Source organism: Anopheles merus, chromosome 2R (assembly GCF_017562075.2).
Source record: "Anopheles merus strain MAF chromosome 2R, AmerM5.1, whole genome shotgun sequence".
Classification (NCBI taxonomy): Eukaryota; Metazoa; Arthropoda; class Insecta; order Diptera; family Culicidae; genus Anopheles; species Anopheles merus.
In genome coordinates this window covers 55,191,371-55,216,772 of record NC_054082.1, presented here as the reverse complement: position 1 = coordinate 55,216,772, position 25,402 = coordinate 55,191,371, and the positions used below count along the sequence as shown (strand labels likewise).

Below are 25,402 nucleotides of genomic sequence, written 5' to 3'. Positions count from 1 at the left end.
TGTAATCCGGACTGAAAAGGCCCATTGTATCTGTTAAAACCAGTAGCTTCAACTCACGTGTTTCGGTGCAATAGAAAGCGAAACTTAAACGCGGCAGGACGTGAGGACTTCTACGTTAAAATGCCGAAAATTTACACGTCACCAAACCGCTTCTCCAAACAATTTCCTTCCCTTCCGTTTTCCCCTTTTTGCCCACCACCTTATTCGCCGTAATTCAGTTTTGTTTGGTAGACGAAAAGTTAAACGATTTGAGACCGGTTTTATGGAGTGTTGGTTTGCACGATAAACCCATTCCTCTCTCTATCTCTCTCTCTCGTTCAACAATTCCCCACGGTCCAATCTGACTCCCTAGCTGGGGATGAAGCATAGTTAAAGTTCAGCAATGTGCATACCAAAAGCACTGAGAGGAACGCAAAGTACGATACTCTACACCCGACCGCATTGATCTCCCACACCTCCGCAAGGAGAAAGATTTTCGATCCGTAGACAACACACTCCTCTCGGCAATACACAGGCATTGCACAGCAGGGACAGCTTTTAAATTCGTATTAATTTTCGGTCTACATTGACCAAATGGTGCCGATGAAGTTGACTTGCATCTCGCGTGTATAACGATTGCTCTAGTCTGGGCTGGGTATGTACTGAGCGCTCCTGTTGCGCACTCTGCCATAAATGCATCCCTGCCTGCACCGGCGAGGTGACTGGATTGGGAACCATTTTTTGGAATAGCTTCAGTAAGCGTGGATCATTCGGTCGTATGGTTCGTATGGCGTAGCGTATCGTACGGTTGGAACATTCGCTATCCCTTGCAGCTGCAATTCCAATGGCATGCCGGCGTGCAGTGTGGTGGATAAATGGTGCTACCTGCTGTACCTAGGTACAGTTGGGTACGCGAATGGATCCCAACTTATGGCTCGTAATGGAACGGAAGGAAAACACGAAAATCGAAAAGGGATTTCCTCTAACCCTGGCACCGAAATGGGGAACCAGCACCTTCCGAAAATGAATGAATTGATGAGAGGTTAGCTAGCATGGACGCTTACACTAACCCATTCTCCGGCGCGAGACTGCGATAGCTGAAGTCCCGGCACCTGTAGGTACGGCAGTACAGCGGGCAACAGATTGCATAATTAGCAATCTAGCATTGGGATGGCGGGGCATCGTCGTTTGCCAGATCGCATAACTCTACATTCTCCCAGTGCAAATGTTGGTACGGGCGGCGTGCATCGCTGCTAGGGAACAGTTTGGTCCGTTTCACGTGGATATCTTTAATTGGTCTCCCTTGCACCGGGTTCAAAATTGGCACGAAACTGAAGCCGGAACGGGAAACAGCCACTAGCAACCGGCTCTCCAATGCAATCGTACGTTGCTCGATTACTTTCGGTACTTCCAGTCTAATCCAATAATCGACCGGCTGTAGGAATAGGTCGCAGCCTGTCAAACAGGTTGCTCGTTCGCTACTGTCAGCTGACGATTGAACGATTGGTTGTTGTGTGTGGGTGAGGTTGTTTTTTTTCGATTGCAACTAATAGTACAAGGTGTGGGCGAGGGTTAATAGTTAAGTGATCAATCAAAATTTATTCATACGCGATTCATTTGGCTCGAGGCGTACATTCGCCTGGGGAGCACAAGGCAACATTTCGGATTGCAATAAGTGATTTTCATTAGCTTAACTGCTCATACTCTGAAATAAAAGCATAATTAGAACAGCCACTCTGGGATCAATCATGCCTATTTTAACGACCTTCCTGCCTGAAATGGAACGTTACGATGGATGGTGTTTGCTGGAATTTGATAAATCAGTACGGTGTTAAGTACTGGCGGGATTCGTTGATTTAATTGAAACTGGTAAAAGGTAGCTCGAGATGGGCACCATTATGTGATGGAATTGGCATTTGCGTTACGTGAAAGTAACAAGAACTGTTAATATCTTCTTGTTGGTTTTACAATTTCATATCGAAAAATGAAGAATAAAACAAAGTAGACAATTATTACATGGAACAGTATATACAACATACACATGCACACAATGCATTTTTTTAGAAAACCACACGTGTTCAAAGCCGTGCGAGCAGAAAAGACAAACTTGTGCTTTGTTGCACTCCTAAAATCCGTCCATCAGTCTAACAAACAAAAGCCGAAGCATTTGTACCATACGACAGATCGTCGTTGTCTCGCTAAAGAACGATTGCTCGGGTACCTTCGCCGCCGGACTAGAGGCAACAGGTGTTTGCCACGTTGGGCACCAAGCAACGTTCTGGTAAACGGCAAGAAGCTTATCTCGGTCACATACCAATCCGTGTGGATGTTCACGCGGTACAAAACCAACGCGCGCCCGACGGTGGCGCATGTTGCGGTGCTGGCGCTTTGCGTCGGTGGACTAGCCACCAGCCTTTGCTGTCCGGGCTGGGGCGATGTTTACGGTTTTAGTCACGGAACACGTCTCGGGCAATCGGGTTATCGGGCGATCGGGCTGGCGTGTGCAGTTTGTGAGAAAACAGGTGTTTTTGCCACCTCACCAGGTTGGCAGGTCAGCTGGAAACAGTGCCGAACTCGGGCTGGACATGGATATGGACATATCAGAAGGAAATGACGCTCCGTGATTGCGGCACGTGTTGCCTCTCCGGAACGGGCAATTGAGGGAATATTTTCTTGTGTTTTGTTACTGTGCTACCTATCACACGGTGCATGTGTGGCTCGCTCTCTGTTAGAAAACATTTACGTTGGAATGGAAAAAGGCTTTTCTTACCACTTCAACATTTATAAGAAGCAGCAAAACATATTGTTTCCGAGTTGCTTGTGTAGTTTCTGGTTTTAAACATTGTGATTAGTTTTCAAATCACAAACACGTGTGGATTGCGATTGAAGATGAAATAGTGCCGAAGTAATACTAGGTTATGCTGCCATGTGACATTAAAACTGGAGTTATGTTTTATCATAAACAAAGTGAAAATCTTTCATTCATCTCTTTACAATCACAAGACATTGCGCATAATCGAACAAACTAACGTCTGATCGTACACTCAATCGCATAATAAACACAAAAGTTAAATATATTAGATATATGCGTATTCGTTGTATTTGTATTCGCCACAGCATGCATTCATAATTTTATTTAACTAAATAATTATATAACAGTTACTAACAAACAATGTTGAGAAAGTGTGTGCTCTTGGCACTGAGGCGACAAACCGGACGATTTCGATGATGACCCGTGTAGAGGTAGTTTTAATATACGCTGTGTAATCTTTTAGGTGGAACACACGAAAAAGGCAGTATTACTATATAATCTTAAATATAACGAAACAAACACAGATTACAATTTCAGTCACTTCAAAGCCAAATATTCCCATTAAAAATTAATAAACAATAATAATGCTGTTTTTTCTCTCATTACCTTTAGTAAAGAAAATGTGGCCAAAGTTATCTTAGATGGGCAACTAATAACACATTTAGTCTGAGTTTGTCCTTATTACAAAACAAAAGCAATGATTTGTTAAGAATTATTTCCTCTTATAATTCTTAAAATTTTTCTCACCATGTTGAGACACTTTTCATAGCAAAATTGAGTGTTCCTCCGTTTCCTGTTTAAATTATAGTATCGTTCGTGATACGTTATAAAAAAATATGATCCTAGCATTCTGCTCCAATGCCCACCGGTGGTCGATAATAAGAATGACGAGTTAAGAGAAGCACATCGAAGGGAACACAAGGTACCCTAACTACGGGTTTTATTCGTACAAAAACTCTAATCATAGATACTGACCACGGTCTACCGCCCCATCATCATCATCAGAAGCACCAGCAGCAGTTCTCTTCATGTTTAAAGACTTTTACACTATAGCTTTGACAACGCTACCGAGTTAGAGGGAAAACTAAATCCGTTCCTTTGCCCGTAGACGGAATGAATCAATGGGTATGAGGCTTCCCCAACATCGTGTATGGAAGGGAAACACGCACAATTCAAACATACCACTGAGTGTAGTGCGTATGAAGATAATTGAAATTGCTTTGAAATTAAGTGGCAACTGTGTTGGTAACATGCGCACCATTCCAGCACGCTCCGAAGGTATTGGGTGTTTTGCTTCGGATTGCATATTTCCGAATCCAAGCGTCCTTCACGATTTGTTCTTACGACGAGAGAAAAAAAAATCCCAACCAAGAAAAGCAGAAGCTAGATAGCCATTTACAACGTGTGGAAGTAGGCATGGTTCGCCTGCACGCTAGCTGTTGTCTGGTACTGTTGAATGATTACTGAGAGCACCTGGAGTAGACTCTTTGCAGGAGAAAATACCAGCTAGAAGGAAAGGTGAAGGCAAACTAACCTCAATGAATGGCGTAACGAGGATCCATCATCATCGTTCCCCGTCCGACGAGTTCTTGTACGCATTTTGTGTTTCATCCACTTTTAAGAAATCTAACCGTAATTCTTAATGATGGTTCAATAACGGGAGAAGTTCCTGTTTGGATAGACCCCATGGAGTACGGCCGATCGCCGAAGAATGGACAGGTGAAAGAAGTGGGTTGTTTCGCTTTTGTCTCTATACGTGATTCTGTTTTGTTTTTTTTTCTTCTGTCCATTGCATTCATTAGAGCTGATGTTGATGCTTTTGCCTACCAAGACCGGCACCACCATCTTCCATCGCTGTGATTATCATCGATACTTGTAGCGGTATTATTGATTTCATTTACATGAGCTAACAACATCCTGTCATTAATGCTGGTAGAGTTGAATGTGCCCAATAACGATATCAAGTATTGGCTTCGTTGAAACACGTGTAGTCAACAATTAGAAAAAGGATTTTTGGTGAGATGAAGCATCCCAATAACATGGGGGAAAGCTTAGTTTCCTTTATGCAAGGAAAGTCTTTGTCCATACACAAGAGAAGGTCATACTTAAACATATCTGCTTAAAATATATGCATATGCACATATATGAAATCTGAAAGCACCTATCTCACGACAAGAATTTATATCATATACGATTTAGTTCTCAAATCCTAATGTACAGTTAAGTGTACTTGTACTTCTTTGGGATAACACTGTCCCAATAACGGTGTCCACTAATAGCAAATACATTTTATTGTGCTCTGCAAACACTCATATACAAAGAAACATGCTTTTTCGCTTTGCTGAGGGGATATGCATGTGTACTTGTTAGATATAAACACAACCTATTAGCTCAACACTATTACAGGTCGGTGGGATTTCTCACGATCGAATTTTATGAAGGTCGCTTCGCGCCCCTTGCGGATCTAACTTCTTCTTCCTTCGTCCACAACGAATCGTTACACTGCACATAATTCGTGCACAATCACAAGGCGCGATCTGCCTTCCCGCACACGCTCGCCGCACACAACCTACCAGCGGGACAAGTGTATGCTAATTTATTGGTCACCTTATGGATCGCGATGTTGTTCCAACGCTCGATAGACCTACACCGCTGCACACTACACCGCTGGCTCGCCGCGTGGATACATTTCCACTATCATGCCTACGGCTTGCGACAGAGAACAGGTTGCCCCCCACTGATGCTTTTTGTGAGAGCATTCATACTATGAATTGTAAGTAAGTAAAACGACGGGTTTCGAGCAAAAACTAAATTTTGGGTGGATGGAGCCATCGTTAAGAAAGCATCAGTTACGGGAATATTTAAATAGTTAACACAATTAGATTTTTTATTTAGTAACATCTGTGTCTGTTTCCCCGAAATCATTCAACGATATGAAATGGAAAATGTAACTCTGTATTGATTTTAGGCTTATCCCCATCGATAAATATGTTTGGAGACACGATCGGCACTTAAGAAAGGAGAAGAAAAAAAACATGAGCGCACATTGGAAGGTTTCAACAACCAACTAAAAGTGTGCGAAGGGGTTGGAGCTCAGATGGTAGATAAAAATGTGCTATTTAGTAATGGGTTTATTGTATATCGATCAAATTATGTACAACCGCCTGTGTAGCAGCAGCTGTTTGTTAAAATATTGTAGATTTACGCAATTCGTTTGTGGTTTATCTCTCTCTCTCTCTCTCTCTCTCTCTCTCTCTCTCTGTCCATCTCCCTTTTTCTCTCTCTATCTTTCTCTCTTTTGATTTTTTTCATTATTTTTAGTCCTATGCTACTATCATCGTAAGTACAATAATCAGCTTTCGGAAAACCTATTTCGACCTTCTTCAGCTTTAACGAATCCAACAGAAGTTTTAACAATAGTGCTCAATAGTTTGCTCAACAGCACCAAAAGTAAGCAAAAGACACATACAAATAAGAGACAATATACGAGCTCCCAACCAACGTACAGCCGCCATGGCACGAGCAACAACAAAGCTTACAATTGATAGATTCAATCTGATTCGGTTAAGACCAGTTTTCTCCATTCTTCTACCATGTACACATCGATGGTGGCGCGATCGTAAGACAACCAACGATTAAACTATTTAGCCTGTCTCTTGCTGCACCCCTTTACGTTTAACACAAGAGATCGTGGTCGAAAGTGGGAAACAGGCAAAATCGATTCCCAAGTCCCGAGCCCCAGGATAAGACGGTAGGAATGATGGGTATTCCCACACCGCCACAGCTCCACCACCATCTACTAACGAAGACGGTACACATTCAGTTCGGTAGCCTTTAGGTCGCAGAACTCCCTTAAAGATTGGGCATCAAGCCATTCTGTGCATGAACAGATCAAGTGCATGGAAGCGGTCGCCATCTCGGGACTCGGTTGCATGAACGAGATGAAGCAAGCAGGATTCCATTAGCGATGAAAGATGGTATCAACGTGGGTTTGCTTGCACCATCATCGGCCATGTTCAGCGTCGTGTCTGCGATGCTCAAAGAGACGCGCCCGTTATCTCGCGTCGTCGACATCGACGACCAAAGTGGGACCTGGAGCTTCCAGCTTGGTTCAAATCGATTGAAACGACAGAAGCGACAGAAGCAGGCGACGGAAATTAGTCCCGATAGGTGTCGTACGCGATCGATGACTTTTGTCAGGTATCGCTGAGCCGTCCAAGTCCGGCTTATTCGCGAGCGCTCCTTTTAAATTTTCCTCTTTGCTTTTCGTTTCAAGTTCGCTTGTCCTACCCGGTGGATATCTTAATCGTGAGCATCATGAAACGGCAAGCATAACCTTGAGATGGAACGCATGTAACGGCGGCCGGATGGCTCGATCAACAATGTTAGGGTTGAGGGTAGATTCGGAGTGCAGTTTTGCAGTTTTTATGATGACCAAAAACTCTTTTTCAATACACCCTACTTGTACACATATTCAAAACAAGGATTTCGATTAATTTGAACAAACTATGAGATTTAATTTCACATATGATAATCCAAACTAAGCATTTGAAACCATGATTGTATATTTTTTTCTTACTTTAGCATAATAAAACTGCTGCTTAGGCTTAACACTTTAACCATTTTGCATAATATATTTCTCTCAAAAATACAAAACTAAAAGATATATATGGTTACATAATTCGTTCAACAAACTTTGCGGAAGTCTTCTTCTTCTTCTTTGGCTCAACAACCGTTGTCGGTCAAGGCCTGCCTACCACTTGTGGGCTTTGGCTTTCAGTGACTTATTGATTTCCCCCCATAACAGGATAGTCAGTCCTACGTATGGCGGCACGGTCTATTTGGGGATTGAACCCATGACGGGCATGTTGTTAAGTCGTACGAGTTGACGACTGTATCATGAGACCGGCTCAACTTTGCGGAAGTACAGACAGAAATATTCGCCAAAATTTTGCGGAAGATGCCCTTTCCAACTTAACCCTTCAGCGTGTACGTCATTTCCAATTACTACTCCCTGGTCGATGGTCGACTGTGGAGTAGGAAAGACCTCAACGAGTGTAAATACACAAACACATAGGCACCGTCATGGCTAAAGCATATACTACTATCTGACCGTGCTCAGCGTTGCCTTCGAAAGGATGAAGAAAAAAGGAGATACAATAGAAACACTCGAAACACTGCACTAGGAAAAGAGGGCATAGAACAAAACACTCACGATGACCAGTCCACTTTGGTCATTCTCTCTCGGGCGCTTTCGGTTTTGAATTCTCAGTCACCCTCCTCTTGGCCAGACTACTGTCCGAAACTGGCCGGAAGCAAAAAAAAGAGCATAAAACAAATCCAAAACGGGGAAAGTTTCAGTGTATATATGTGTGGGTGTATGATATGCGTTAGTAAGCGCAGGGAAGATTCAGGGAAGACAAAAGGAGTTGCAAAACTGCCAGACGGACTTGTACATACTATCCGAGCTACTAAGCTCACTGGCGGGCTGGGCGAACTCGAACGACTCCATCTACTTGGTGTGGTGGATGGGTTGACGCTGGCACTGGTGTTACTAAAATAAATAATTCGCCCCATTTTAATTGGAAAAAAGTCACTTGTGCATTTTTTGCGACATTTGCTGCTTTTGCTTATGGGACGTTTGCCTCCTTCTCGTAGTGGAGCGGTTTTTAGTGGAATCTGGTAAACGAGCTGTCATGAGCCATTTGCATTAGTGCGCGTACTCGCAAAGGACAAAAAATAGAAAAACAAAGAAAAATTCTACTCGACTTTAAACTATACCAGCAACATGTTTGAGTACGTCAACGAAATCTTAAGTTTGATCCTGCTATATTTTTTATAGAAGTTTAGTTTTAAGCATTTTTTGCGGCAAATACAAATGCAATTTATAAATTGTAGTTAGAGTATTATTTTAATGTTTGCTCATATCAAATAAAACTTTAAAAAACGAGAAGTACCAGCGACATGTTAGTTACTCTCGAGGGTGGTATTAAATTTGAACATTATTAATTAAAGCAATTTCCATAACAAGCTTAACTTTTACCGGAATGTATGCATTTCCTGTCTGGTATCAAAGTATATAAACCGAAAAAGGTCAAATTATTCCATGAAAGAAATTATTTTATAACGCCATTTCTAATTATAGCTCTTACCAGTGGCCTAAAAGCAGCTAGCTGTGCTGGGTGCTCGTATCGCAACACCCAAGGCGTCACAATTCACGTTTAAATTTCGTACCATAAAACATGTAAGCCCTTCTTGACTGATAGTTGATACGAGCGAAAATTGTACACTATTTCAGAACGTTACTTTCCGACCCTGGTCTGATGTATGCAGCTCATTCAATGTGTATGTGTGTTTATGTGCAACGGAGGACCAAAACTAAGCGCTAACAATAACACTGATAATTGCAAACATTGACGCAATCTGCCTGCAAAACGGTTGGCCACTTTCTTCCGTCCCTGGGACGCTTTGACTAGGAGAGGGAGCAAAAGAAACTGAGGTGAGGAGGGAAATGCACAGATAAGATTAAAGTTGCAACCCGCAATCCGCCACTGGCTAGGGTGAAAATATATAATCAAATTAAATGTGCCCACTAACTGACATGCCCCTTCATTTCAATTCAAGTTCTTTTTACGAAGAATCCATAAACGGGTTTTGACATGTAATGGTTTTTACAAGAGCAGCAATGTTTTAGTTAACTGTACGAAATGCCGACTTGATTTTAATAAATAATGCTTCATTTCATTCACATTTGATTGAACATCTAGATTTCAAGCAACTTCTGAAAAGCAATAATATATACAACTGTTTATACATTACTTATTACATTCAAGTTTCATTAAACTGTGCAGTCACATACTTCAAATATATTATTGTTAAAATAGTGCTCATAAAAAACGCAAAACCTATCACTAACCCCCTACAATCAGATGACACAACAACCCACCCAGTGGAAAATACCCAAAATGACTCGGTGCACTAATAAAAACCGCTCCAAAACAGCCACGGTCACAGTAAAATCTAAGTCACGTTGCACCACCCAACGTGCGGTTCCAAAAACGAACCAAAAAGGCGGCGCTGAGCAGCACAAACACACACACACATACTGTCTCTCATAGTTATACCACCACGCATGGTACGAGTTGCCGTTACGACAAATAGTGCATCCACTGTAACCTGCATCTGCACCGCCACCTCAGTCGTCCACTTAAAGCGCTCGAGCGAGTAGTGCCATATGTGTGCTTTGTTAGTTGAAGGAGTGTGCGTGCCCCTAATAAGAGTGATTCGCCTCATCAATGTAGGTTGATAAGTGCACCGAAAACAACCGAAACGAAGGCATCAACTACTCGGCTGCTCCAGTGGTTGCTGCCTAAAGGCAAGTAGTTACTACGTTTCGCGTACTACTTGTCATATTTATGCGTTTGATAAGGATCAGTACAATAACAAACTTATTTACTGTTTCTTGATGATTAGAGAAAACTCAAACCACTCGAAAATTATTACCACAAAGTATTGTAATCGGAATGAACGTTAGTCAGGGTTTACTAATTGATTCTAAAATAAATCAAATAACACAGTTCATAATTATTCCAATCCCATCAAATTATTAAACATAACAATATTCCAATACCATCGACAGCAAATATCTCGGAGCATTCGTTTGTACGCTCACTCACAAAAAACCAGCGTCTCAACAACGATTCGCTTGACATATGGTTTGAACATTCGAATTGCAACCCTCTCGCGTGTCTCTCGATTTGCTGTCGTCTTTATAGTTAAAACTGATTAGAAAACCAAATAAATTCGCAACCCCATCCTCATATACACGAATACACACACACGTATACCTCGTGCAACAGTGCCACCAGGCAGTTGACAAATATATTCGGTCTTCGTCACACATCCAATATGCAATTCAGAAGAGGGAGAGAGTCACTCATGGTGTAGTGTATATGACTTAAAAACGTACTGGCTCACAGGTTTTTTCGCGTATCAATTGTGCAGCGTGAAAACTTGCTGAAACAATTAAATTCCTTTCAATAATGAATATTCTACACGAATTTCTCGCACCGTTTTTGAAAGCAATGCGTCTCGCTCTAGCTTCGTATTCGTTTTTTTTTTGCTAGCTGTGAATGCATCAAACAGGATGACCTTCACTTGAAACAAGCTACCCCTCATTTTTTCTCAAAACCCCCTTGTAAACCTCAGCGATCCAAACGATCACTCATATCAATGAAACGAGTAAAGTATTCTTTATTCTATTTTTTAGCAATTTGGTTTAGTTTTAGATAATTTTAGATGGTACGATTAAAATTACATACACAACATGAATTATGTTTAATAGACTATCAATTCAATAAACACATAACGTTCATACGTAATGTACCGTTGATCATTAGAATATTTACATGATGTTACATGAATGAATTTACAAACCCAAAATGACTTTGTATTTACACTTTACATACATAAATGTTTTTTAGCTATTCTATATATATTCTGCCTCTTGCCTCTTCTGCCTAAAGTTGAATTGTAGTAGCGTGATTGCTACTGAATGCAGACCCAACAACCCACTGGAAATATAATTAACATTCAAGGTACAAATCTCACGTGTACACAGCACCTTTTCATTTGATTGGCAACCGAAAAAAACTAACAAACAAACAAAAAATACACCTAAACCTCTAACTTCCAGCGAAAGCATATACACTTATACACAAACACGCTCATGCATACGTACACTAAACAACAAAAACAATTCTGAGCTGCAAAATAATCTGCAACTGCAAACGACTGGGAAGCCTTCACACCCGCTCTGATCAACGAAGCAAATTAAATTTTACCTCCAGTATTCGGTGCACCACCATCACCAGCCGCCCGAGAAAACATGCTTTGGCTTGATGATGTTGCATTTGTTCAAGCCTAATTCGTGCTTCTGGCGGCGGGTAACAGAGGAGGAGAAAAACGAGGTGCTATGTGCTACGATGCACTTTTGGATGCGATGCGTATGCGGTCTGATTATTTTCTATTCTATAGGTCTGCTCCTCTCTCTCCCTCTTTCTCTCTCTCTCTCTCTCTCTCTCTCTCTCTTTTTCTCTCTGCCAGTATTTCCTTTCGGCACGCGGCCGTACGAGATTAGTTGATTCTAGTTTTTATACTCGTTTCAATTACTGGCCCAATATACCCCTTGTATGATGTGCATGCCGTGCGCTATGCATTACCCTAGCACTTCTTTTGTCTAATTCATGCATCCTAATTTTTTGCACTTTCTTTTGCATTCTATTCTATAGCTACTCGCTTTTTCGCGATGTGACTGCTACGCTTTCACCCGTTGCTTGCGATGCATTCTAAATGTGTGCATCATCCATGTGCAAGTCCATACTGACCTGCGAGCAATTGTTGGCCGGCTGGTTTACTGATGAACACTGTAAACCAGTCAGTTTATATACGTCTAAAACAAAACAAATAAAATCGAAATCACCCCTGACTGCCAGCGAACAATGCGAATCAACACGTGGGTTCGTTTTGGGGTTGCCGTTGATGTTTGGTTGTCTTTGTTCTGGAGAAGAATCGCTGCTCGTTTAGCAGAACCGCAACTTTATTCTCTGCAACTGTTCATGTTTTGATTTGCACATTTTTGCACGCGAAGTACGTGCGTGTTGCTATCAATGTATGTATACACAGTCACCATCACTCACTTCAAAGTGCAAAGTACAACTGCGGTACAACATTTGAAAGGCAGGTGTGAAATCAATCACTAATGTACTACTTATCACATCTCACCAACGTTTAACCTATTTTTGCTTTCATTGCATAATCATTTTCCCATCATCATCATGATCACTAGTTATGTTAAAAAATATAGATCACCGAAACAATATCGTAGAGTAAAGATCCGGCCATAAACGATTACTTGTAGTCATAAACAATTTTAGTATTTTTATAGCCACTGCTTTCAAACGGCAAAATTCATACACAAATCATTCCCCTTGTGAGATCTATAGCAAGACGGTGGGAAGCAAAGTGCCCCTGTACTGCGCGAGAACGATCATGAAGCGTTGCTAAACGATCGTACAGCGAATCGCGCTGTATTCCAGCTACCACGCATCGCAAAAAAAATGGCGCAGATAATTAAATCTGTTTGCTAGCGGAAAATAACCGATCGTTTCAATCATTCATACCATGTTTTGAGAGCTTGAGCTACAGCCGGTCCTTTGTTGGGGAGGAAAGAGTAACTGAATGTGAAACCCCGTAAACTCTTCAATCGATTTTATTTGTATGTATAATCAGTGTATGTGAAATAAAATAAATATTTTGGCAACCAGCAATATTTTAACTTTTCTTTTCTTGCCAAGCCAAACCAAAAGCGCCAGTCAGCGTCAGCGTTAGCTTAAATCTCAATTGACATAATGATTAGAAGAAGTTAATTTTTATTATATATATTCAGGAGAAACGGTCCAAAAACGTAGACGATGATTTTGATGACGAGGTAATAGTAGTCATGAGTAAACTGATTTGACGATTAACGAATAATTATTTTAATGCGCATCGATAGGAATAAGGCTATACCTGTTCATAAATGGTTTCATTATGTGCACACCCTAAAACACCCAAGATGTGTTTTAACCAAATGTGTGTATATACATTACCATTATTTTTATACAGTCCTACAATTCATATTTGGCCAGTTTTAAAGTATAGCTGTTTTAGCAGTTAAATAGTTTTGGTAACGCTACCGTCTGTGATATTGTTAACCCAATTTAGGAAAACCAATGTATAACTTCAACTCAATCCTAATCGTACCCCATAGCAAGGTATGGCTTGGTAACTTTACCACAGACATAAGAAGGATGGAAATATCTATAAAATATATGTATTTAATTTAATGGTAGATTTAAACACTGAAACTACAAATTCAACGTGGCACTGATGTCAAATACACGACATATCGTAAAATATTTAATGTACATGCAAATAATTTTAAAAATATCAAACCACGGAATGTTTTGATGACAATACAAAAATATACAACCCATAAATTAAAAAACAAACCTAGTTGATGAGCTTTGGAAGGGTGAATAAAAAAAACCTGACTACTCTTAAGGGACGCAAATGCTCGTCATCCGAAGGAGACAAAAATTGTCACGAAGTACCGATTCTTCATTCTGAGGATGGGATTTTGTTTTCCTTCCATCTGCATCTTCCCATTCCCATTATCTCACTCTCTCTCTCTTTCTCTCTCTCCCTCTCTCTCTCTCTTTCTCTCTCTCTCCTTCTTTCTTTCTCTCTCTCTTTCTTTCGTAATATAAGGTGCAAATGGGAATTTATTCAATCGATGGACAAACCAGGAGGAAACCGTGCACCCAGCACGACGACGACGGGTTGGTGGTGCTCGAAAACAAATTGAAAATTAAAATGCGCCACCCATAGGACCGGAACCACGTCGGTACGAAGACACCATTGCACCAGGGAAATGAGAGAAATGGAAAATTTTGCAAACGAAAGACCATTCCCTAACCATAGTTCACTTGCTGTACCAGCTGCATAAAGAATGAAGGAAAGAATGCACCTAAAAAAATACGCTCCGATACCGAAAAAACACACCTTCTGATAGCGTGCTGAAAATATCATGCAGCGTCGGAAATATTCCAACGAAAAAACAAGATTACTTTCAACACTACTACTTTCATCCCAATCCAGTACGATAGGGAACGTTTTTCATCTTTCGCCCATCTCCACAAAACGCACCACGGTACACGGTGCAAGGGAGTGCTATAGAACGAATGAAAAAATCTATTCCTGAGGAGACAGAAAAAATCTTCGCTAGCACAATATACCACTCCCAACGGCTTTTAGTAGCGGTGTGTAGAGGATGGTTGGATGAAAATTTCGGGTATGCGAAAAGCAAAATTGTCCAAGACAGCGCGATGAGGAAGTCTTTGTTCTAATGGGTTTCGGTTCGGCGCTGGCCATGGATGGTTTGGTTTTTTTCACCTACTGGGTGAGTTTGTCTTCTTTCCCATATACTTCTATTTCGTCAAAAGTACTTCCCTCCATCGAATGAACACAAAAGAATGGAGAAAATTAACCGAACTTTGTAAAAATCGATCGATAACGCCGTCTGGAAGAGTAATGAAAAATATCGATCAGAAATATAGCAACCAGCTACTGTATGGTCGAAAAATGTTATGATTGATGTATGATTGCTAATGTGGAAGAAAACACAAATGTATCATAACAATTTCTTTACATAAGCGAACTTTTTTTGCATCAATCGATAATTCACCGTGCAGATGCAGATTGTGTGCCAATCTCGTGCCCTTAATCAGCCATACAAACCACAACCTTCTGTGCAGTAGGTATTCAACAATAATGTCAAGCAGCCGAATGCATCGCAATGTTCAGGCCGAATTTAAAATTCTCCCCTGCTTGTAGATTCGTGGCAAGATTTTTGGACCAGGCTTTGTCGTCAGTGGGGCGCCCTGTTGCGTTATCGGTCGATCGCCGCCTGTTCCAAAATGTAACTGGGACAAACAGATGCAGCTGCATGCCAGCGAGCAAGCTGTCGAAATGCAAACGAACTAAGCTCCGATGCTATGTCCGCGCGCAAATTTTGTCAAACGCCTTCAAACAACTCGACGGCAGCTTTCGCAGCGAAGGAAAACTGTGCACCGGAAGGATCTAACGAATTTGCCTCGCACAGGTATTAAGAGACCAGACTAAACTCCCCATCGCACCAAACCATCGTGCATCTCTGCGTTACTGTTTCTTCTTCCTTCGGTCCTGAACCAATCAAACGCTCCCCCGAACTGAAGCAACCAGACAAAGTGTCCCGACGAAAAACGCTTCCTGCTAGCATTGAGGTGGCATGCAATCTGTTAGTACAGGCCGTGACACCCGCGCGCGCACCGCAAACCCCTTTCTTCGGCTACAACGCTCCAGACATCGGGCCGTCCCAAAAGGTGTTCCAAACTCGTGTGCATTATTCAACACTTTTTGACGCTGCTCAACACCGTTCGCCAATGTCCGCATTAGCTTCGTTTGCTTCATTTTAGGCTGTGATCGGTCGGGCGACGTTTGCTGCCTGCTCTTCATCCCTTCCTTTGCCGTACGCCAGGCCAGTTGCATATGTGCATGCATTGAGCTAGCAAATACATGCTAGCTCTATCGATTTTTTTCATTCATTTCGTGAAACACGCACACACGAAGCTGAATTATTCTAGCAAGAAACGATTTTTGTGAATGTTAAAAATAAGCGCAGGTTTTGAATTTCATTCCCGAGTCCAAAACTGGTACACAATGTAAGGCGTCAATGCTATTGGCGGTTTTGGTTGAATACGTTTCGTCGTTTGTACACACGTCTGATGATAAGCTGTAAATCGTAGAATTAAAGGGTTTAAATTATATTTTCATTCCATCCATTATATCCATTATATACCATTCCATCATCATTTGATTTAGCTGATTTTTAACTGAACTGATAGTTTAACAATAGGAGCTCCTCTCGTGAGCCATTAATTAGCCAAATGTAGAAGTAAATAATAAAGACATTTAGTAATAGAAAGAAAGAAACATAAAAGACACATTCGCAGTTTTATCGAACTGGTTACATTTCCTTAATTGTGTTGCAAAATTCCGATATAGTTTCGGTAAACCTTACGCGTTGACTCCAATAAAATTATTCGTTAAAATAAGTAAATGGGTCGCTACTGACTACCGTAGCACGTAGCCAACACAAAGTACGTATCCATCTTCACACAACGATGGCCACCGTCCATCCTAGATTTAATTTTTATTTTTTTCCACTCTTTATTTCTCTCTCTTTTCCACTTTTTTTTACTGCCACTACTATCGCACACTATTGTCTCTGGACTTTTTATCTTGCTTTTTCTTCGTCTTCTCGATCCTTATTTTCTATTTCAACTTTTTTTTCGCCACACGTTTCATCTCACCTCTCTCTCTCTCTCTCTCTCTCTCTCTCTCTCTCTCTCTCTCTCTCTCTCTCTCTCTTATATTCTCTCTCTCTTATTCTCTCTCTCTTTCTCTCTCTATCTTTCTCTCGAAAGAGATTTTAGTTTGTCCCATACAACCCTGTTGCAGGAAGTCATTTGAATCCCCCGCTGCCACCCTAACGAAGAGGTGAAGGGAAAAATACGTGATATTTTTTTACATCGCCCGTCCTGAAACCTTCCCCATTCTACCCTGTTCAATATCATCCTCTCTTCTATGACCACGCAGCCGAAGGCTACCGCTGTAAAAAAATAAGAGCAGCAAAACATCATCAGAGCCCTCCTCCGGTTGCAACGCTTTCCCGTTTCAGCTTCCTCCTGAGCTCGTTACACTAGTAACGTTTTGAGGGGAATTGAAACGAAGCTAGCGGGGCGATTGCATCAACAAAAAACAAAAAAGCCCCATCCTATGCACTGCACTCGGTACCACTCCCACAGGCCCTCAAATATGAATGTGTAGCCGCGGAAAGACACCCACGGGATGCACCACCACGAGAGGAAATTAATTCTTTCTTTCCGAGGTGTTGTTTTTGCCTTACTTTGGACTTCCTTTCTTTTTTAGTTTTTCCTGTCCACCGCGAGCTACACCCATTTTGACAGCTTCAGCTTCCTTCGCCGTTCACTGTAAGGATTTGGACTGCTTTTTTCTCCCGCTCTTAGAGAGTGTATTTTTCACATGCAAAAAAAAACGGTTCCAACAGTTTGTGAACTACCCAGAAAACCTCCATTCCCATCCCGGCTGAAGATCCTTAATAGCGAAAATGGAAAACAGCATTAGGGCGGACACAAAAAAAGCTGCGCTCAAGAAACGACCACCACTACCGCGAATCTTTCTGCATTACCATTTTTTCTCCCGTTTTTCTTCTGCTTTGCGCGTGGCTTTCTGCGTGACATCCAATGCCGTCAGTTCGGCGGACTCTCTACTGGCCGAATAGCTGTTACTGAGGAGATAGATAGTCCAGTGGTTAGGGGGTTAGACGATGGAAAATGAAAAGTGTGCTGCAGGGCACAAAAAAGGACCACTCGCAAGATGAGACGAGAATTTTTAATATAATTTAAGTTCATTTTTTCTCACCCTCTTCGACCTCCCGTCTTTCCTCCACCTCACCACCGTGCATTCCTGCGCTTGTTATCTTCCACATCCACAGAGCTAGTGCATTGCTGCATCCTTATTTTGCTGCTGTTAAGATCAAACCATCGCCTGCCGCTGGGTTGGTTTCTCCTCTGCATGCATTTTTGGGTTATTTTTCTCATTTTTTTCTTTTCTGCATAGTTTTCTTCCCCTTGCTTGGCAACTCCGTGGGGATGTTTCTCATTTTCACCTTCTCGTTCCATTTCAATCATACAGCATAGCAGCGTTATTGTTTTTTTCAGTCTATCGTGATCTAGCTCTTGGTTTCTTTTTCCCTTTTTTACCTTTTTTATCCTCTTCCCAAGTCATTCGAACATGATTTTTATATTTGGACGTTGTTTTCGTCGTTTTTCATAATTTTAATTCCTACTCTCTGCACTTAACCGATGCAAAATAGTATTTTTACTCCTCGTCCATTTATACACTGTATATACACCAGTATGCTTTCAGTTTTTGAATCGGGGAAAAAATGAGTGAATATTAAAAAAAAAAACTATTTTAAAATAAATGTATGTTTTACTAGCTCAAATGTGATTATTTGATTTATGATACTAGTCTAACTGTCTTAATAATTAAATTCAAATACTAAACATGACAAATCATACATCAAATCAGATTTCAAGACAGAGAAGCAGAAATTTTCAAATTAAAATTATGATTTGTGAAAAAAAATAAATAAATTAAAAATATGATAAGCAAACGTAGCCTAAAACTTACTCATCCTTTGGTTAAATTTTGTTTCACACTTGAAATAGAGTATCGATTTTTCAGATCAACAAAGCATCTGGATTTCAGGACAGTTCTTCAATTTGTACTTTACAGGCAACAACCTATAATAAAAAGATGCTTATACACACATAAACATAATAATTTTCTTTGCTAGATTCTATCCCTACACTTGACCATGGACATTTGAAATACATTTTTTTCCTGTAATAGTAGAAATATTCCAAATATTTATTTTGTTGAAGATACTCGTTACACTGGCACAATAAATTTAACATTGATAATAACGTCAACCATGCTCAAAATGCACGTTGCATGATGTGCAACCCGAGCGTATCGTTATTTTGGAATAAGAGTCATACGATGTTTTCACAAGCTAAAGTGCTATTGTAATTCAAATTAATTTGTACATAAAGTAACGTACGCGTAATTCTAACGATTAACTCGGATTTGGGGCATACTCACACTTCCATCACGAATTCACTGATTACCAATGATAAAATTAAGCTTTTCTCCAAACATAATATTCTACCACCGTTACTATTATCGATGCTGTTGATTGAACTGCGTCGGTAAAATTCGATAGCAAAACAAGCAATGGGGAACCGAGTGTAAGCACATTAGGGCACAAGTAAAACTGAGCGTGAAAAGGGGCATGCAAATTCAATTACTCCTGCCAAACAGCTCGTGGTTTCGATTAAACCGTTTTGCTTGGACCATTAGTTCTTATAGCAGCAGCAGCATGGGAGGAATCGAACATGAAGCAACAAAGGACTTGTTCAAGTACACTAAATTGAATCTCATACGCCGTGTGTAAAATTAATCAAGTGAAAATTTGGTTATATCTTTGATACGTATTAAAAATTATTCGAATTAACGTTTAGTTATTTTTGTTTCGAACTTATAATGAAGTTCATTCAAACGAGATCACATCAACTAAATGCATACGTTACGATCATGTTCTTTTTTCTTATATGCAACAACCGTAGTTGCCCTACCTTATTCACTAAAATGGTTTGGTCATTAGTGCTTTCACTGGTTTGCCAGTAGCAGGATAGTTAGTCCTGCGTAAGGGTGGGCCCGAATTATAAAGGATTTGAACTCATTGCGAGAAGTTGTTCTATCATCAGACTGTATCATGCGATAGGCATTTTTTTTTCCTTTTAAAGTAATTTCAAAGTAAAATGAGATATATTTATATTACTGACTCTCAATTTTGTGCAACATCAGTTTAGTTCATCAGATCAAAAAGTTTTGAGTAAGTGTGACTAAGATTTCGATAATGATTACATATTTTCTCAACGATACTAACGACACTTGGCGCATTACTCATGCACATGACATCGACAAAACTCGTAGATTGTTTGTTAAACCGCTTACTCCAAAGTAACAGGAAGGAAAAGTTGAACGGAAAAACACAACTAACCCCATCGGGCGACCCTCAGCACGACTCGGAACAGTGCACCCCGCAAGCAGTACCACCGAACGGATCCGGTCGTGAACGGTAGGTATGAGCGTCAAACGGTGCACCAAAAAACCGGTTTAGTGCATTTTTCGAGATCAAGTGCACAGCCATCACACAGCCGTCATTTCGCTGCCTGGAACCTTCAATTGAAACCAAACCACCAACAATGCAGGGCTGCTAGCGGCATCAATCGTTAACCCGCTCGAAAATTCCCTTCGTGCGTCACTTCCCCGCTGCCGTTTGTTTCCGCTCGTTCCCACCACAGACCACGACCAAATAACGAGCGATCGACTAATTGCCATCAACTCGAAAAACTAGTCCCTTCCATGCCCGCCCGCTCTCGCTAATTTACTATCTAGCTTCCCTCCGCTCTCTAACATCACCGGCCTCTGCCTACTGTCTGCCTCGTCGTTGTATGGCTCTGGAAAGTTCCTAAAAATCCTCCGTTCCCCGCACTCCCAACGGCATGTAACAAAGCAGTTTCGGAGCTTTCGTCTAGTGGGCCAATGATAATCCAAACGCTCCAAGCACATAAGCGTGTGTGTCCTTCCTTGTCCCAACTCACTCACCCCGTCCGCCGCGTGTATTCAACCATTCCCACACCCTTCGAAGCCGCTCGCCGAACCTTATGACCCATCTGACATGCCCTGAATCTAGCCCTGAAGCCCCCCCAGCCATAACGTACTGACGATCGCACGACTGCAGTTAGGGGAGTAAGTGTGTGTGCATGTGCGCGGATGTGTTTTATATGATAGGAATATGGAAAGAAAAATAACAACTCTAATGTTTGATTTTTGATAACAAACGAACCGAACGATCCAGACGTACGAAGAAACGAAGCCGTTTGCCTGTGTTGCCAGCACGAGCCTCAAACTCTCGGAGGTCAGTAAGGGTGGGGCTTCAAAAATAAAAACGATGAGGTTTTGTCCACCATGTAAAAGGTTTGGAAAATTATTTTTCTCCTCCCCTTCGCCACTGTCCAGTAGTTCGAAGTGGTGGCGCTGTCGCTACCGTTGTTAGTTTGTCCCAAATAGGATAACGGTCATGAAATGATTGTGTGCAGCAACGGGTGGCTAGCTGTCCGTGCAGCCCCAGTGAGAGGATCTGCAAAATCAACAAAGAAAACGGAATAACAACATGTCGACGTATCAAAATGATACCGACGAAAAACAACTACAAAACCGTGAACATTCAATGTGTGTGAGTTTGACTGTGCACTGAGTTAGAGCGGACGTTCTGGAAAACTATTTTTACAGCGTCAGTCTAGCTACGGGTGTTTCGAATTTTCATCAAATGCCCCGCTGAAAACAGGTCGCCATATTTGTGTGTAACAATCGATGTTCATTTTTGTTTGATTTTCTGTCTTCTTCTTCTTTTTTGTGGCTGTTTCAGTCTTTCTGTAGGTGAACCATTTGCATGACACGTTGGGCGAGAGTAAAAGGAGCATTTCAAACTAACATGCATGAAATAGGACTGCAGTAAACAGCGTCACAGAGGAAGCAGCAAAGGAGTATGATTGTAAAAGCGGATAAGGAAGGCGCGCAACACTACTACCGCTAAATGCACTCACACACATCATACAACCGGTTCGAGTTTTTTTCTCTCTACTTTTCCCTTCATGCTTTCGTTTTTGTTTCGTCGCTACATATCGCAGCCATCACGCGGGTTGCACCGTCCAAGGTCTATCTTTGCCCTAGGCCTGCTTGTAGAGAGCGTGAATGACAGTGAAATAAAGCTCCACGTGGACGATGCGCGAACGGGTCGAGACTCAGTTACGAATAACACGAATCAAAATAAATACATCAAATAAATTACCTAGAAATTGTCGAGATATTTTATTTTTTGTGAATACCTCATGCACTAATCAATCTCAAATATTACAAACCCAATTAATGAAGTGTAAAAGTATTCATTCAAAGAACCATGAAAGAAGACACAAAGAGCTAAAACACATGCAAATATGTAACATAGCAATTTTCTCTCATTCCATTAATCATTGTTCGTATTTACTCTGAGAGTTCAACTCAATAGAAGCGCCAATGCGTGCAAAGCCGAATGGGTTCGATTCCCATTCGGCAAGGTCCCCTGGAAAACATGTCCAGTGAGCCTCGAAGAAGCATAATTTTTTCAGTTGACTTTGTTTCAAAATTTTCCCACGAGTTTAACTGTTTATTAGCTTTATAAGCATGTCATGATTGTGTAATTTACGTTCGCCCTCTTCGCAGCTCAACGCCATTAGATCTCCTCCAAAAAAATCTACTACAACGACGAGCATCGTCTAATCACCGTCGTGATCGTCATCGTAAGCTTTCGTTTCCACCATCATCGTGCACGAAGAAGCAGGACGGCAGTGTTATTAGATTTTTTCCAGCTCCCTTGTGCCCTCCATTCAAATTCGGCCAGCAAAACCGTCCTCAGCCCCACCGGTGGTGCGTTGCTATTTGACGTGCTTATAGCATCTAGCGGTGGCTGTGTGCGTCGTTGCGTGTGCGTTCAAGTAGAACTGAGCCATCATAGCCTTTAGCCGGCGAACACTGTTGGCGGCGAAGGTGATGCCGCCGTGCGTTGGTTGGTTGGGCGCATTTAAACTTTTTTTATTTGGCAGCTAGCCCGTTAGCCACGCCCCACGAAACTAACCTAACGATGGACCTCTTTTTCAGCGATAAAGTACCCCCTTTCATTTCAGACTCTTTCCTATCGCTAACCAATACGCCGCACACGATCGACCGAGGTGACTAAGTTATGTTTTTCTGTTGTCGTTTTTTTGGACTAATGCTTCAGTCTTTTGTAGCTCCATAGCATGTGTACCTTAATAACCGGCAGTTTCAAATCCTAGCAACGGAACAATTCGCTTAATCTATGTGTTACAATTTAAACTACTCACTTTAATACCGTAGGCAAAATCCGCTCAGCGACTTACTTCGGCAACGAAATGTCGAAGGCCATGGATGGGTCCGGCATGGACAGCATTTCCTGCGTACTCCAAGCCGCTGCACCTGCACGGTCACCTGTTCCGATGCCAAAGATCACCGGTAAATGCCACTGGGAGCGTGCTGGCAGCCTGCTGTTTGTCTATTTTCTTCTTCCACTGCAAGCCGTGAGGTCCATGGGTGTAAGCGTTTCCCCTTTTCTTTCCAATCGAGTGTGGCGCGTCTTATGCAATAGAAGCTATACTAACACCGCGGCACTGCACCACACTATTGCACTAACACACAGCTCGGGGCGGCCCAACAGTGCACTGCATCACTGGGCCGTTCGCGAACGTGCACGCCTTGGGCTCCTTCGAAAATGGGTAACGTTCAGCGTGGACAGCGTTGTACGCGCCCGCCGCCATTGGCGCCATTGGGCCGAGGTCAAGGGAGCGCAATATTTGCCACTGCACCAACACACGCACTACTTCATACATACACACTTTAAAGTGAACTAGGCAAACCGTGGACAAAGGCACCAAAATAATTTGCTTTATTGCTCCTCCCGAACCATCGCAGTGTGTATAAGCGTTTTGTGTTGTATGAAATATATTTTTTAATATTGCTGTAAGTAATTTGACGAGCTAAGAAGTTATAATTATATCAAATGCACGCATACTTTATTCTAGAATTTTTTTTTCCATAAGACACATTACTGTTGCTCACTCTCGTCAAAGAGATCCACACTTTTTTATATGCTCGTTTGCGTTGCTTGATCTCAATTTTTTACCAACCCATACCAGTAGCTGATCAGTGTTCCGCGCGCAGCAGTACGCAGTATTCTCCTGTTGCTTGCTACGTGTGCGTTTGAGGGTAGAAGCAAGAAGCGCAAGTATTTTTTTTTTTATGCACTCACTTCTTTCAAGGAGAATCTTCCCTCTCGAGTCCTACAAACCCCAACGCACTCGCTTGCTGGTTTTGTAGCGGCCTTTCTGATTGTAGTGGTGTGCAAACCCTACGGTTCTCCCCTCAAGCTAGCCGGTTGGGGTGTATTCGTGAGAGTACGTTTACGGAAAGTATCATGGAAAAAGGACAAACCAATATCCCGGAACGGATATCAGCAAAAAGCACGCTTGGCGTGCTGGAAACGGATGTACAGAGCCACGATCGACACATCTAACTAACACACTCTTACTCTGCTCACACACACGTCCACTCAATTGGCACACGCTCTTCTTTGGCGACACAGAAGATGAGATGAGGTAACAATATCATCAACAAACTGCTCCAACACAAACACGCTCTCACGTACACACTCACACTCTTGGATCGTCGACTGCACCAACAACAGGTTGGTCGAATCGGTTCGAAGGCGAACACACGCTGACAATCGACTGTCAACCGGTACGGTCAAGCGAATGCGGTACACTAATCGAGCCCCATGGCATGCTGCACCGTAAGTACATTGGCGGTAGTGACGATATTTCTTTCTTATTTCTTGTTTCGTTTGTCTCGCGTACAGTTTCGAAGGCCTATTTCGTTCAAATTTGTCCCATGTATAGTATATGAAAAAGAATTTATTTCACGTAAGTTTGGAAGTTGTGTTTATAAATAAGATTAACATCGTTAGTTCCTATAATACACTTTCTTGATGATTCTTTTTTATGGGTGCCTAAATGCGACTACTATTCAAAACTTGTAGAGCATAGGAAAGAGGAAAGACAGGAAAATAAAAGAAGAGAGAGATAGAGAGAGAGTAAGAGACAGAGAGAGAGAGAGAGAGAGAGAGAGAGAGAGCGAAGATAAAAAGGAAGGGGGAGAGAGAGCACGATCTACACAATTGGAGCTAGTATAAGTGGCTCCGATTGTGTCCCGATCCTTTTCCCGGCACCAGATAGATACACAAATTTGAAACAATAAACACACGCAATGATTGAACGAAAGAGCAACAAATTGGCGGCAGCGGGCGCACGAGAAAAAACACACTCACTACACTTCTCGGCGTTTCGGAAACTTCGCCACAACTGTTTTAGTGCAGGCTGCTGCAGCGTCGTACAACCGAAACAACAACCGACAACCCTTACCTATCTGCCCCCGGTCGTGGTCGACGGTCGTCGCGAACGCCCTACCTCCGCCCTACCTTCCCTTACTCCTGCTCCACCTCCCCCACTCCGTACCAACAAAGCTTCTCTGACTCGTTTTGTGGATAGCAGCAGTACGGTCGGAATGGGGTTGCATGGTGAGGGAGGAAGTGCTGCCACTCCAGACGTAGCTACAGACGCCATCCCATGCCACTTTGCCTTCCCCTTTGCCGTGTGCCCCGTGCAATATACAAGACTCGTGCTTACAGCAACCTACTACCAGCGCACT

At 42.0% G+C, this 25,402-nt stretch overlaps 1 protein-coding gene across 2 annotated transcripts in view; it reads right to left on the bottom strand.

Moving 5' to 3' along the window:
• Positions 1 to 25,044, bottom strand: part of LOC121589189 (mushroom body large-type Kenyon cell-specific protein 1-like) — a 96,572-nt gene extending 71,528 nt beyond the window's left edge. For both annotated transcript variants that reach the window (XM_041907898.1, XM_041907896.1), the window contains exons 1-2: positions 24,959 to 25,044; positions 23,008 to 24,564 (exon numbers count right to left, since the gene is read on the bottom strand). The gene's annotated coding sequence lies outside the window, so the exon portion shown is untranslated. The remainder of the gene's footprint in view (positions 1 to 23,007; positions 24,565 to 24,958) is intronic.
• Between the last annotated feature and the right edge of the window lie 358 nt (positions 25,045 to 25,402).